We start from the raw sequence: 12,716 nt of genomic DNA on the forward strand, positions 1-12,716 counted from the left end.
ATTATAGCACATAAGTTATCTGTGCAGCACGTGAGTTGTCCGTGCGGATTATGGCGCTTGGCTGTAGGAGCCCCTTCGGAGTCTGTACACCCCCAGTGAGCGCGGGTACCTATTGAGTGGGAGTGTTGAGGGCTGATAGCCGAGTGGTTGAGCTGTTGTGACGAGTTGAGTGACTGTTGCGTGAGAGGTTGTACTTGCTTTTCATTTATTGTTGCATTTAGTTGCTATTTAACATTGTTGTGAAATTCTCTGAAAGATTCTATATCCGAATTACATGAACTGTATAAAATTAATTTGACTTAAACTGCTGGATTTGAAAGCATGTCTATTCTTTGCTGGAATTACTGAAAGTGAACTATAACTGTGTAGCTCGTCACTATCTTCAGTTCCTTAGTTATTATTGTTACTTGCTGAGTTGGTGGTACTCATATTACACCCTGCACTTCGTGTGCAGATCCAGGTGCTTCTGGGCATAGAGGGCATTGATTCTCTCGTACAGTTGATCTTCCGGAGATTCAGAGGTAGCTGCCGTGTTTCGCAGACCTTGTCTCTCCTTCCCTATCTCCTTGTTTACCGTATTTTTCAGACTTGTATTCATATTAGATGCTTATGTATTTAGTGACACCAGGTTTTGGGGAGTGTTCGTATCAGTATTTGTGGGATTTTGTATTGTATTTAAATATTATATTTTCAAACTTAAAAGAAAGTGTGGTTTATTGATATTATTGGCTTGCCTAGTGTCGAGATAGGCGCCATCACAACAGGTAGGGATTTTGGGTCGTGACAAATATGTGTGTGTGTGTGTATATATATATATATATATATATACACACACACATACCAATTTCATTAATTTCGACGACCAGCCAATTTTATATTTTGCAAATAAAAACAAATTGTTTCTCTAAGACAAAACAAACTTAAAAGATTTCAGCTTGTCCCCGTATTACTGGCAAAATTAAGGGTAATGTGGTCGTACGAGTATTGGTAAATAAAATTCCTAACTCTAGACTACATGTGTCAAACGGGTCGGGCCGGGCTAGCCCGGTTCCAGACCGACCCTGACCGGACCGGACCGGTGGTAAGGGGGTTCGGGCAGGGCTTGGTTGGGACGGGAACCGGCCTGTGTCAGAAAAAATTTTAACACCGATTAACCGGACCGGTACAACCCGGCAAAGTCTTGTCATTTGTGAACCTGTTAACCGGATCGGCCAGGACCAGTTCAATGGCTAGTTCAATTTGTTTTTTATAATCTTGATCATTGGCAACGGTCAGTTGCTATTTTGACCGTTGCCCAAGAGCTAATTTGCAAGAATATCCCCCTTTTTGGCATTTTTTCAAAAATAACACTTTTATTATTTACTAATTTAGCCCTTTGAAAAATTATAAAGAAATCACCCCATCTTCTTCATTTTTTCACTCATCTCTCAATTCTCAAACCCAAATTCTCAATTGTCATTCTCTCATTTTTTACCTAAATTACAATCAACTATTTGGCTCTCATTTGTGTTTGAAATTTTATTTATGATATTATTTGAAGTTTGAACTTTGAACAATTGAATTTTATTCGTGGTAACATCGGAATTGCGAAATTCAATTTAAAGACTTCAAAAACCATCAAGTGTTCAATTTATTGCAGAATTCGGTGCACTCATTCCAACTCTTTCTCTTATTTAATATTTTATTTGCATATTTAATTTTTATTAGTAGTTAAATTTTCACAATATGTTTAATGGTGCAAAACGAGTTTGTAATAAGGATGCTAATCGGGGTAATCGGGGAAATAGAAAAAAAGGTATTCCTTCAACTTCTAGTAGTAGTTTAATGACTTTATACATGTTTCTGAAACATAACCTGATAATAATATAGATTATGAACAATTACAGGAAGATTACGGTATAGAAGATAATGAATTAGAAATTGAAGATGAGACACCACCTACACCTAGTAGTGTTGGAGTTGGTTGCAGGGGTGGTGATTGTGGCACTAGTAGTAGATCACATGTGGCCCCGACTAGTAGTCATCCGAAAAGGAGAAGTAAAGTTTGGAAATATTTTGACGAAATAGAGAATACTAATAGAGTTAGATGCAAAATTTATAAAGATGATTTTAAACATAAGACTGGAGGAAGTTTTGGGGGGACTGTGACACTTAATAGACATATGAGAATTACTCATCCTATAAATGAGGCTCTGATTTAGATCAAAATCAAGGAACTCTAAACCCTAGTACTGGACGACTTATGAAATATGATAAAATGAAGGATCGTGAGGAGTTAGCAAGAATGATTGCTTTGGGTTGTCTATCTTTTTCTTTTGCTTCTTTATCATATCTTGTTATGTATATTCAAAGGATTTATAATCCTTTATTTAAAGATATCCCTAGAAGTACTTGTAGATCTGATATCTTTAGACTTCATGGACAATATTAGACATACATACATTATTTGTTTGACCACCTTCCTTGTAGAGTTTCTCTAACTTCTTATATTGGCCATGCTTTTAATGAAAATGATTATTTGACAATTACATGTCATTGAATAGATGATAATTATTGTATGCAAAAATGTATCATCGCTTTTAAATATGATAAATATTAGAGTCATACTACTATTTTATAAGTACTGCTATTTGCGAAGTTGTTGCATTTTACAATCTTAATAAAAAAGTATTGTGTATGTCTATTGATAATACTTCTAACAATAATGCCGCTATTTCAATATTAAGACTGCATTAGCATCCACCACTTGACGAAATTTTTCATGTTAGGTGTGCATGTCATGTTTATAATTTAATTGTTAAAAGTGGCCTTGATTTATTTTCGACTGAGATTACTCATGTTAGAAGAGCAGTTGGTGTTATTCAAGGAAATAATAGTCAATCTAGAATTAGAGAATTTAAGACTAAGATCCCGTTTGGACATAAAATGTTTTTTAGTTTTTTCGAAATAAGTGTTTGGCCATAAAATTTTCAATTTTCACTTGAAGATGAATTTTAAAATTTTGCAAAAATTTGAAAAACTCCAAAAAGCTGGTTTTCAAAACTTTCACTCAGATCATTCACAAAATTCAAAAATAACCTAAAATTTTATTCATGTCCAAATAAAACTCTAATTTTCAAATACCATTTTCACTTGAAAAAATTTTTACTTTTTTTTTTGGAATTTTACAATTCTTATGTCCAAACGCCCACTAATTGTACTGAACATAACCTTAACCCCAGATTCATGCCAGATGAAATTGTTACTAGATGGAATTATACATACTTATTTTTAAAATATTGCAACAAATATAAATTTCCTATAAGTGAAGTTGCAAATGCGCATTGTACTGATCCAAACCGTATGTTAACAACTAATACTTGGGAGGCCATTAATGATGTTGTTAAATTTTTACATAAATTTTATACAACTACTGTTGAGTTTTCTGGAGCATATTACCCTACTGTTACTATGGCTTTAGTACATATAGCTGAAAATTCTTTTCTACTCTCTGATTTTAAGAAGAAAGAAAAATATAAAGATGTTGTTAGGGTTGTTCAAAATCGAACCGAAATCGTTAACCGAACCGATAGCTTATTGGCTTATTGGTATCGGATTATCGGGGTAGTGGATGGCGAACGGATTGAGATTTTATAATTAACAGCTTAACGGTTTGGGGACGGATTATTCAATTTTCTTATCGGGTAAACCGTTAACTCGTTAAGAATTTTTAGATTTACACTTTTAGCCTTATCAATAATTCTTGTATGTACTAGATTGGAAGACGACTCTTCAAAAATACTGTTAGATTAACAAGACAGTCTTTTGAATTTGAATCCAACATTAGTCTGAAAGCATCGACATGTTATCTTACTATGCTTAGAATTTAGACACTGGATGATATTATTCCCAGCATACTACCCGTCGCAAATGCGTGCAAAATTATAACATAGAATGATAGAAATGTCTGATGTCTGTAGCTAATGCCTAATGGCAGTCATATATGGCTTTTCATGAATTATGAGTGGACGTAAATTAAATTCCTCTCTGGGTCGTAGTATTACCTTTGTAGATAACAATGTTAATGGTATTGATTGTTCAAAAACTAATAGAGACAATTTGAACTATGCATTTGGCCGTTTAAATTACAACACGAAAATAATTATCTTATTATCATCACATCTGCACCATAAAATCTCTATTAGAAAATTTTCAAATTACAATAAAGGAAGAAGAAACATCTTTTACAATTTAATATAATCACATCAAAATGTGCTAATATACAGTAGCTTTTAAAATTACTGTCAAACTAAAAGTGACAAGTCCCGTGTAACATTTTAATTCAAAGTGTTGGGTGAAATAAAATGCATGCTTATGTTAAAAGATTTGTTGATTGTTCAAAAAAATTCTATTTGGTTTAGTCGATAAATCGCCCGATAATCGTTAATCCGATACCAATCCGCCCATTATCTTATTGGATGGCTGTGTATTATTATATTTATAATCCAATAACGGATAAGCCGAATCGTTAAGCGTAATTATCTGAATCGATAAGCACCCCTAGATATTGTTGAAAAAATGCAAGCAAAATTCAAAAAATATTTCTTTTTCAATTTCTCATATTTACTTAATTTGTGTTGTTTTAAAATCTTCTATTAAGATGTCTAATTGTCACCAATTAATCAATATTTTATATACTTATATGGAGATTGGACCAACTGAAACCCCATATATATATTGTTGTATGAACAAGCTAAATGATTATTTACAACAATCATATGATTATTATGAAAATATAATTGATGAAGATGTTAATAATGTAGGCAATGTTAATCCCACTATTCATTGTACTACTTCTACTACATCTGCTACTATGAATAAATATGAAGGCCTTGATGGTTTTAATATTTGGTCTACATTTCCTTCCACTCAAACCAATAGCAGGATCATTGCTGAACTTAAATTCTACTTGCAAAACAAACATAGCCTTGCACAAAGGAATTTTCACCGTTGGCATGGTGGCATGAAAATGAAAAGCAATTTCTTGTTCCTTCCGCAATGGCTCGGGATGTGCTAAATGTGTCAATTTCAACTGTTCCATCAGAGAGTGCATTTAGTCAAGCAAGACAACAACTAGGAGACACCCGTCACTCATTGGGAAGCAACGCTTTGAAAGTTTTAGTATGTTTCAGAGATTGGATTAGATCGGAATAAATAAATCAAGGACGTAAAGTTGTTGATAAAGTAGAAGACGAAAAACTTGGAGATATATTAATACATGGTAACTAATAAGTGAGGATTTTAACTACTTATTAGCTCCTTTTTGCTTTTGTTTTAGTCTAAAAGTATTGAATTGTGTTCCCGAAACTAATAAAATGTGCAAAATTACAGGAATATTAGAAGTTGGACTTCCGAGATGAAATCCGACTCAAAAAGGAATAATCCGAGCTCAAGACAACAAAAGGGTACATAAGCATACAAAGTGCGGTCCGCCGAAGGAATTCTGCGGCCACAGAAGAAATTGCGGTCCGTAGAATTCCATCTGCAGCCGCAAACAACGAAGGAAAACTCATTAGACTTTCTAGCAAATTATGGACCGCACATGAATTGTGCGGCTGCAAAAGAAGAGCTTGAGACCAACTTCAGAGGGCGTGCAAAACTTCAAAGTTCCGAGTCCCTCAGAATTGCGGACCACACAAGAATTGTGCGGCCGCAGACATAAAAGTGCAGACCACAGAAGACTAGGTTGCGGCTGCAGCGCTAAATCTGCTCCTGCAAGATGAAGAATTCTGTGGACCACAAATGGAATTGTGCGGCCGCAGAACCTCCTGAGGGGTATTTTTGTCCAAAATTTCCAGTCTTGTATAAATAGACGAGTTTCACAAAATTAGGTTAAGTTTTGACATCAACAAGTTCTGTAGCCGTTTTTCTTTGCCTCTTTTGGAAGTTTTCTATATTTTGGTGTATTTTACTATAGCTTTTATCATTTTAACTTTACATTGTGAGTTTAATTAGTATTTCTTTTTCTCTTTCTTCAATTTCAAGCATGAGTAGCTAGATTTTTACTAGGGTTGTGACCCAATATGTAATGACCCGGTCAGTCGTTATGAGAGTTACAGCCCCTCATTTCCCCCATTTCTACTTCTTTTATGCTTTTCAGCTATATTATGATGTATCAGGTTAGTTGGTTCGAGTCCGGAGTGGTTTCGGAGTGGATTGAGACACTTAGTCTCTAAAGTAGAAGCTTAAGTAGGAAAAGTCAACCAGATGTTGACCTATGTGCCAACAACCTCGGATTTGAATTCTGACGGTTCCATTAGCTCCGTTAGGTGATTTTGGACTTAGGAGCGCGTCCGGAATATGATTTGGAGGTCCGTAGTAGAATTAGGCTTGAATTGGCGAAATTGGAAATTTGTTAATTTTTGGTCGGCAGTGAAAAATTTGATATCGGGGTTAGAATGGAATTCCAGAAGTTGGAGTGGTTCGTAGTGTCATTTGTGATGTGTGTGCAAAATTTGAGGTCATTCGGACGTGGTTTGGTTGGTTTCGGCATCGGTTGTCGAATTTGGAAGTTTTAGAAGTTCTTAGGCTTGAATCCGAGGGTAATTTGGTGTTTCGATGTTGTTTTCAGTGATTCCAAGGTTTGACTAAGTTGGTATGTTGATATATGACTTGTCGGTATTTTTGGTTGAGGTCCCGAGGGCCTCGGGGTGATTCCGAGTGGTTAACGTATTTGTCAAAGTTGGAAAATGCAGCTGAAGCTGCTGCTATTGTTATTTCCGCACTTGCGTAAGGGGAGTCGCAAGTGCGGGGACGCTGGTGCACATGGGGGTTCGCAGGTGCGGGCAACGCTGGTCTAGGCAGGATGCGCAGGTGCGAGAAGGCTATCGCATCTGCGAGCCCTCAGGTGCGAAACTTGGGGCGCAGATATGGAAGGAAGGAAGAAGGCTGGCTTCGCAGATGCAGCGTGCCACACGCAAGTGCGACAGGTTGGCCGCAGATGCGGAACCTGGGCTCATAAGTGAGTTTCGCACCTGCGATGGATTTTTCTGCAGGTGTGGTTGTGCAGAAGCGAGAAATGGTCCGCAGGTGTGAAAAGCCTGGGCAGAAACCATAAATAGAACTCTTCGCGGAATTGGCTCATTTCCATCATTTTCAAGTCGGGTTTTGGAGCTTTTGGAGTGATATTTGAAAGGTGATTCAAGGGCTATCAGTGAGGTAAGTTGCTTGAGCCTTAATACTCGTATATATGGTGATTTTCCGTTGTTTAATCATGTAATTAGTGGAACTGAGGGGTTAGGGCTTGAGATTTTTAAGAGTTTAATTTAAGGATTTGAGGGACCAAATGATGTCGGATTTGGATAAATTTCATATGTGCGGACTCGTGAGTGAATGGGCTTTCTAGTTTTGTAGCTTTTGTAGGATTTCGAGACGTGGGTCCGGGGGCCGGGTTTGAGCCAATTTCGAGTTTTGAGTCTAATTTGGTATTGTTCTTGTGGAATTGATTCCTTTAGCCTATATTGATCGTATTGTATTGCTTGTGGCTAGATTCGGGACGTTTGGAGGCCGATTTGAGAGGCAAGGGCATCGCGGAGTAGGATTTTTCTTGGTTTGAGGTAAGTAACAGTTTTAAATCTGGTCTTGAGTGTATGAAACCCCGAGAAATTCATATGATGTCGATCTTTAGAGGTGACACACACGTTAGGTGATGGACGTGTGAGCGGGCACCGAGCGGGATAGAGACTTGGTCCGTCCCGGTAGACTGTAAAGTCAAATACACCTTGTTATTACCTGTTCACTCTTGCTTTCGAATTATTGACTGTCTTACATGTTAGAAACCATGCTTAGGTTATATGAAAAACTGTTGGGGGCCGTAGTGGTCGTGAGCTTGTTGCATTGACTGTTAAATTGATGTCTTGTACTCAGTCCTTGTTTGCTTATGCATTTTGTTCTGGTTCTCTCCCATGATTTGATTTATACTTGTTATAGTCCTTGTTTGGGCTATTATTGTGATAATTATGAAGCTGGAAAGGCTAGTGACTGATATAGGGCCCAAGTGCCGGGTTGAGCACTGTGTGTGATATGTTGGGTCGGGTTGCGCGCCGCAGTAAATGTTGGATCTGGTTGCACGCCGCAACAAGCCTTCGGGCCATAATATATGGATAGGGCTGCACGCCGCAGCAGTATTAGGTCGGACTGCACACCGCAGCAATATAGCGCTTAGGCTGTAGGAGCCCCTTCGGAGTCTGTACACACCCCCAGATGGGGAGGCATATCATGGGGTGGCCAGGCTCATTTCTATGCTCTCCCTGCCAGACCAGATGCTATTGCTTTGGATGTTGTGATTATAGGTATTGTGTTAGTTTGCCACAGAGATGCTTCTGTATTATTTGACCCTGGTTCCACTTATTCATATGTTTCCTCATACTTTTCTCAAGTCTTTAGTTTCATCTGTTCATGTATCTACTCCTGTGGGCGATACTATTGTGGTGGATCGCGTATATCGATCATGTGTGGTAACTATTGGGGGTCTGGAGACCCGAGTGGATCTATTGTTGCTCAGTATGGTTGACTTTGATGTGATATTGGGAATGGATTGGTTATCTTCATGTCATGTTGTTCTAGATTGTCATACTAAGACCGTGACCTTGGCAATGTCGTGACTTCCAAGAGTTGAGTGGAGCGGTTCTATAGACTATGTACCTAGTAGGGTGATTTCGTACTTGAAGGCTTAGTGTATGGTTGAGAAGGGTTGTCTATCCTATTTGGCTTTTGTGAGGGATGTTAGTGCAGAGACTCCTGCCATTGATTCTATTCCGGTGGTGCGTGATTTTTCAGATGTGTTTCCTGCAGACCTGCCGGGCATGCCGCCTGAGAGGGATATTGACTTTGGTATTGATTTGGTGTCGGGCACTCAGCCCATTTCTATTCCACCATATCGTATGGCATCGGTGGAGTTGAAGGAGTTGAAGGACCAACTTCAGGAACTCCTTGATAAGGGGTTTATTCGGCCTAGTATGTCACCTTGGGGTGCACCGGTTCTATTTGTAAAGAAGAAGGACTATTCCATGAGGATGTGCATTGATTACAGGCAGTTGAACAAAGTCACAGTCAAGAACAAGTATCCTTTGCCTCGTATTGATGATTTATTTGACCAGCTTCAGGGAGCGAGGTTGTTCTCCAAGATTGATTTGAGGTCCGGTTATCACTAGCTGAAGATTCAGGATTCAGATATTCTTAAGACAGCTCTCAGGACCCGATATGGCCATTATGAGTTCTTGGTCCCTTTGGACTGACCAATTCCCCAACAGCATTCATGCATCTGATGAACAGTGTATTCCAGCCCTATTTGGACTCATTCATTATTGTATTCATTGATGACATCCTGATGTACTCTCGTAGCCAGGAGGAGCATGCTCAGCACTTGAGAATTGTATTGCAGAGATTGAGGGAGGAGAAGCTTTATGCAAAATTCTCCAAGTGTAAGTTCTGGCTCGGTTCAGTAGCATTCTTGGGGCACATGGTGTCCAGTGAGGGTATTCAGGTTGATCCGAAGAAGATAGAGGCGGTTCAGAGTTGGCCCAGACTGTCCTCAACTACATAGATTTGGAGCTTTCTCGGTTTGGCTGGTTATTACCGTCGGTTCGTTCAGGGTTTCTCGTCTATTGCATCGCCCTTGACCAAATTGACCCAAAAGGGTGCTCCATTCAGGTTGTCGGATGAGTGTGAGGAGAGCTTTCACAAGCTCAAGACTGCTTTGACCACAACTCCGGTGTTAGTTCTGCCATCATCTTCAGGTTCTAACACCGTGTATTGTGATGCCTCGAGGGTAGGTATTGGATGTGTTCTGATGCAGGAGGGTAGGGTGATTGCCTATGCCTCGCGCCAATTGAAGACCCATGAGAAGAACTATCATGTCCATGATCTTGAGTTAGCAGCCATTGTGCACGCCTTGAAGATTTGGCGTCATTATTTGTATAGGGTTCATTGTGAGATATATACTGATCACCAGAGTTTGCAATATCTGTTGAAGTAGAAGGATCTTAACTTGCATCAGCGTAGATGGTTAGAGCTTCTTAAGGACTATGATATCACTATCTTGTACCATCCTAGGAAGGCCAATATGGTGGCCGATGCTTTGAGTCATCGGGCGGAGAGTTTGGGGAGCTTAGCTTATCTCCCAGCAGCAGAGAGACCCTTGGCATTGGATGTTCAGACCTTAGCGGGCCAGCTTGTCAGATTGGATATTTCGGAGCCGAGTCGGGTATTGGCTTGTGTGGTCTCCAGGTCTTCTCTTTATGATCGTATCAGGGAGCGTCAGTATGATGACCCCCACCTGCTCGTTCTTCAGGACAGGGTTCAGCCAGGTGATGCTAGGGATGTGACCATTGGTGATGACGGCGTGTTGAGGATGCAGGGCTGGATATGTGTGCCTAATGTATATGGGCACAGGGAGTTGATTCTTGAGGAGGCCCACAATTCGCGATATTCCATCCATCCGGGTACCGCGAAGATGTACCAGGATTTGAGGAAGCACTATTGGTGGAGGCAGATGAAAAAGGATATAGTTGGGTTTGTAGCTTGGTATCTCAACTGTCAGCAAGTTAAGTATGAGCATCAAAGACCGGGTGGCTTGCTTCAGAAGTTAGAGAGCCCAGAGTGGAAGTGGGAGCAGATCACCATGGACTTCGTAGTTGGGCTTCCATGGACTTTGAGGAAGTTCGATTCTATTTGGGTTATTGTGGATTGGCTGACCAAGTCCGCGCACTTCATTCCAGTTGGTACTACTTATACTTCAGAGCGGTTGGCTGAGATTTATATTCGAGAGATTGTTCGCCTGCATGGTGTCCCAGTTTCCATCATTTCAGACAGAGGTACTCAATTCACATCGCAGTTTCGGAGGACCGTGCAGTGAGAGTTGGGTACTCAGGTTGAGTTGAGCACAACTTTTCACCCTCAGACGGACGGGCAGTCCGAGCGCACTATTCAGATATTGGAGGACATGTTGCGTGCTTATGTCATTGACTTTGGGGGTTCATAGGACCAGTTTCTGACACTAGCGGAGTTTGCATATAACAACAGTTATCAGTCGAGTATTCATATGGCTCCGTACGAGGCTTTATATGGGAGGAGGTGTAGATCTCTGGTTGGATGGTTTGAGCCGGGTGAGGCTAGGCTCTTGGGTACAGACTTGGTCAAGGATGCATTGGATAAGGTGAAATTGATTCAGGAGCGGCTTCGCACGACGCAGTCTAGGCAGAAGAGCTACGCGGATAGGAAGGTCCATGATGTGTCTTTTATGGTTAGGGAGAAGGTTTTGTTGAAGGTATCACCCATGAAGGGTGTTATGAGGTTTGGGAAGAGGGGCAAGTTGAGCCCCCGGTTCATTGGGCCTTTTGAGGTGCTTCAGAGGATAGGGGAGGTGGCGTATAAGCTTGCCTTGCCACCCAGCTTGTTGAGTGTGCACCCACTATTTCATGTTTCCATGCTCCAGAAGTATATCGGAGATCTATCCCATGTTTTGAATTTCAACACGGTTCAGTTGGAGGGCGATATGACTTATGATGTGGAGCCAGTGGCCATTTTGGATCGGCAGGTTCGAAGGTTGAGATCAAAGGACATAGCTTCAGTGAAGGTGCAGTGGAGAGGGCAGCCTGTGGAGGAGGCCACATGGTATACCGAGCGGGAGATGCGGAGCAGATACCCACGCCTATTTGATACTCCAGCTATGTTTCTAGACCCGTTCGAGGATGAATGGTTATTTAAGAGGGGGAGGATGTAACGACCCGGCCGGTCGTTCCGGGAGTTACAGCCCTCGTTTCCCCCATTTCTTCTTCTTTTGTGCTTTTCAGCTATATTATGATGTATCGGGTTAGTTGGTTCGAGTCTGGAGTGGTTTCGGAGTGGATTGAGACACTTAGTCTCTAAAGTAGAAGCTTAAGTAGAAAAAGTCAACCGGATGTTGACCTATGTGCAAACGACCTCGGATTTGAATTCTAATGGTTCCATTAGCTCCGTTAGGTGATTTTGAACTCAGGAGCGCATCCGGAATGTGATTTGGAGGTCCGTAGTAGAATTAGGCTTGAATTGGCGAAATTAGAAATTTGGCTATTTTTGGTCGGTAGTGGAAAATTTGATTTCGGGGTCAGAATGGAATTCCGAAAGTTGGAGTAGGTTTGTAGTGTCATTTGTGACATGTGCGCAAAATTTGAGGTCATTCAGACGTGGTTTGGTTGGTTTCGGCATCTATTGTCGAATTTGGAAGTTTAAGAAGTTCTTAGGCTTAAATCTGAGGGTAATTTGGTGTTTCGATATTGTTTTGAGTGATTCGAAGGTTCGACTAAGTTGGTATGTTGATATATGGCTTGTCAGTATTTTTTGTTGAGGTCCTGAGGGCCTCGGGGTGATTCCGGGTGGTTAACGAATTTGTCAAAGTTGGAAAATACAGCTGAAGAAGCTACTATTGTTATTTCTGCACCTGCGGAAGGGGAGTCGCAGGTGCGGGGCCGCTGGTGCGCATGGGGGTTCGCAGGTGCGGGCAATGCTGGGCTAGGCAGGATGCGCAGGTGCGAGAAGGCTATCACATCTGCAAGCCCGCAGGTGCGAGACCTGGGGCACAGATACGGAAGAAAGGAAGAAGGTTGGCTTCGCAGATGCGGCATGCCACGCACAGGTGCGACAGGTTGGCCGCAGATGCGGAATCTGGGCTCATAAGTGAGTTCTGCACCTGCAATGGA

This window comes from Nicotiana tabacum, chromosome 13 (genome assembly GCF_000715075.1).
Source record: "Nicotiana tabacum cultivar K326 chromosome 13, ASM71507v2, whole genome shotgun sequence".
Taxonomy (NCBI): Eukaryota; Viridiplantae; Streptophyta; class Magnoliopsida; order Solanales; family Solanaceae; genus Nicotiana; species Nicotiana tabacum.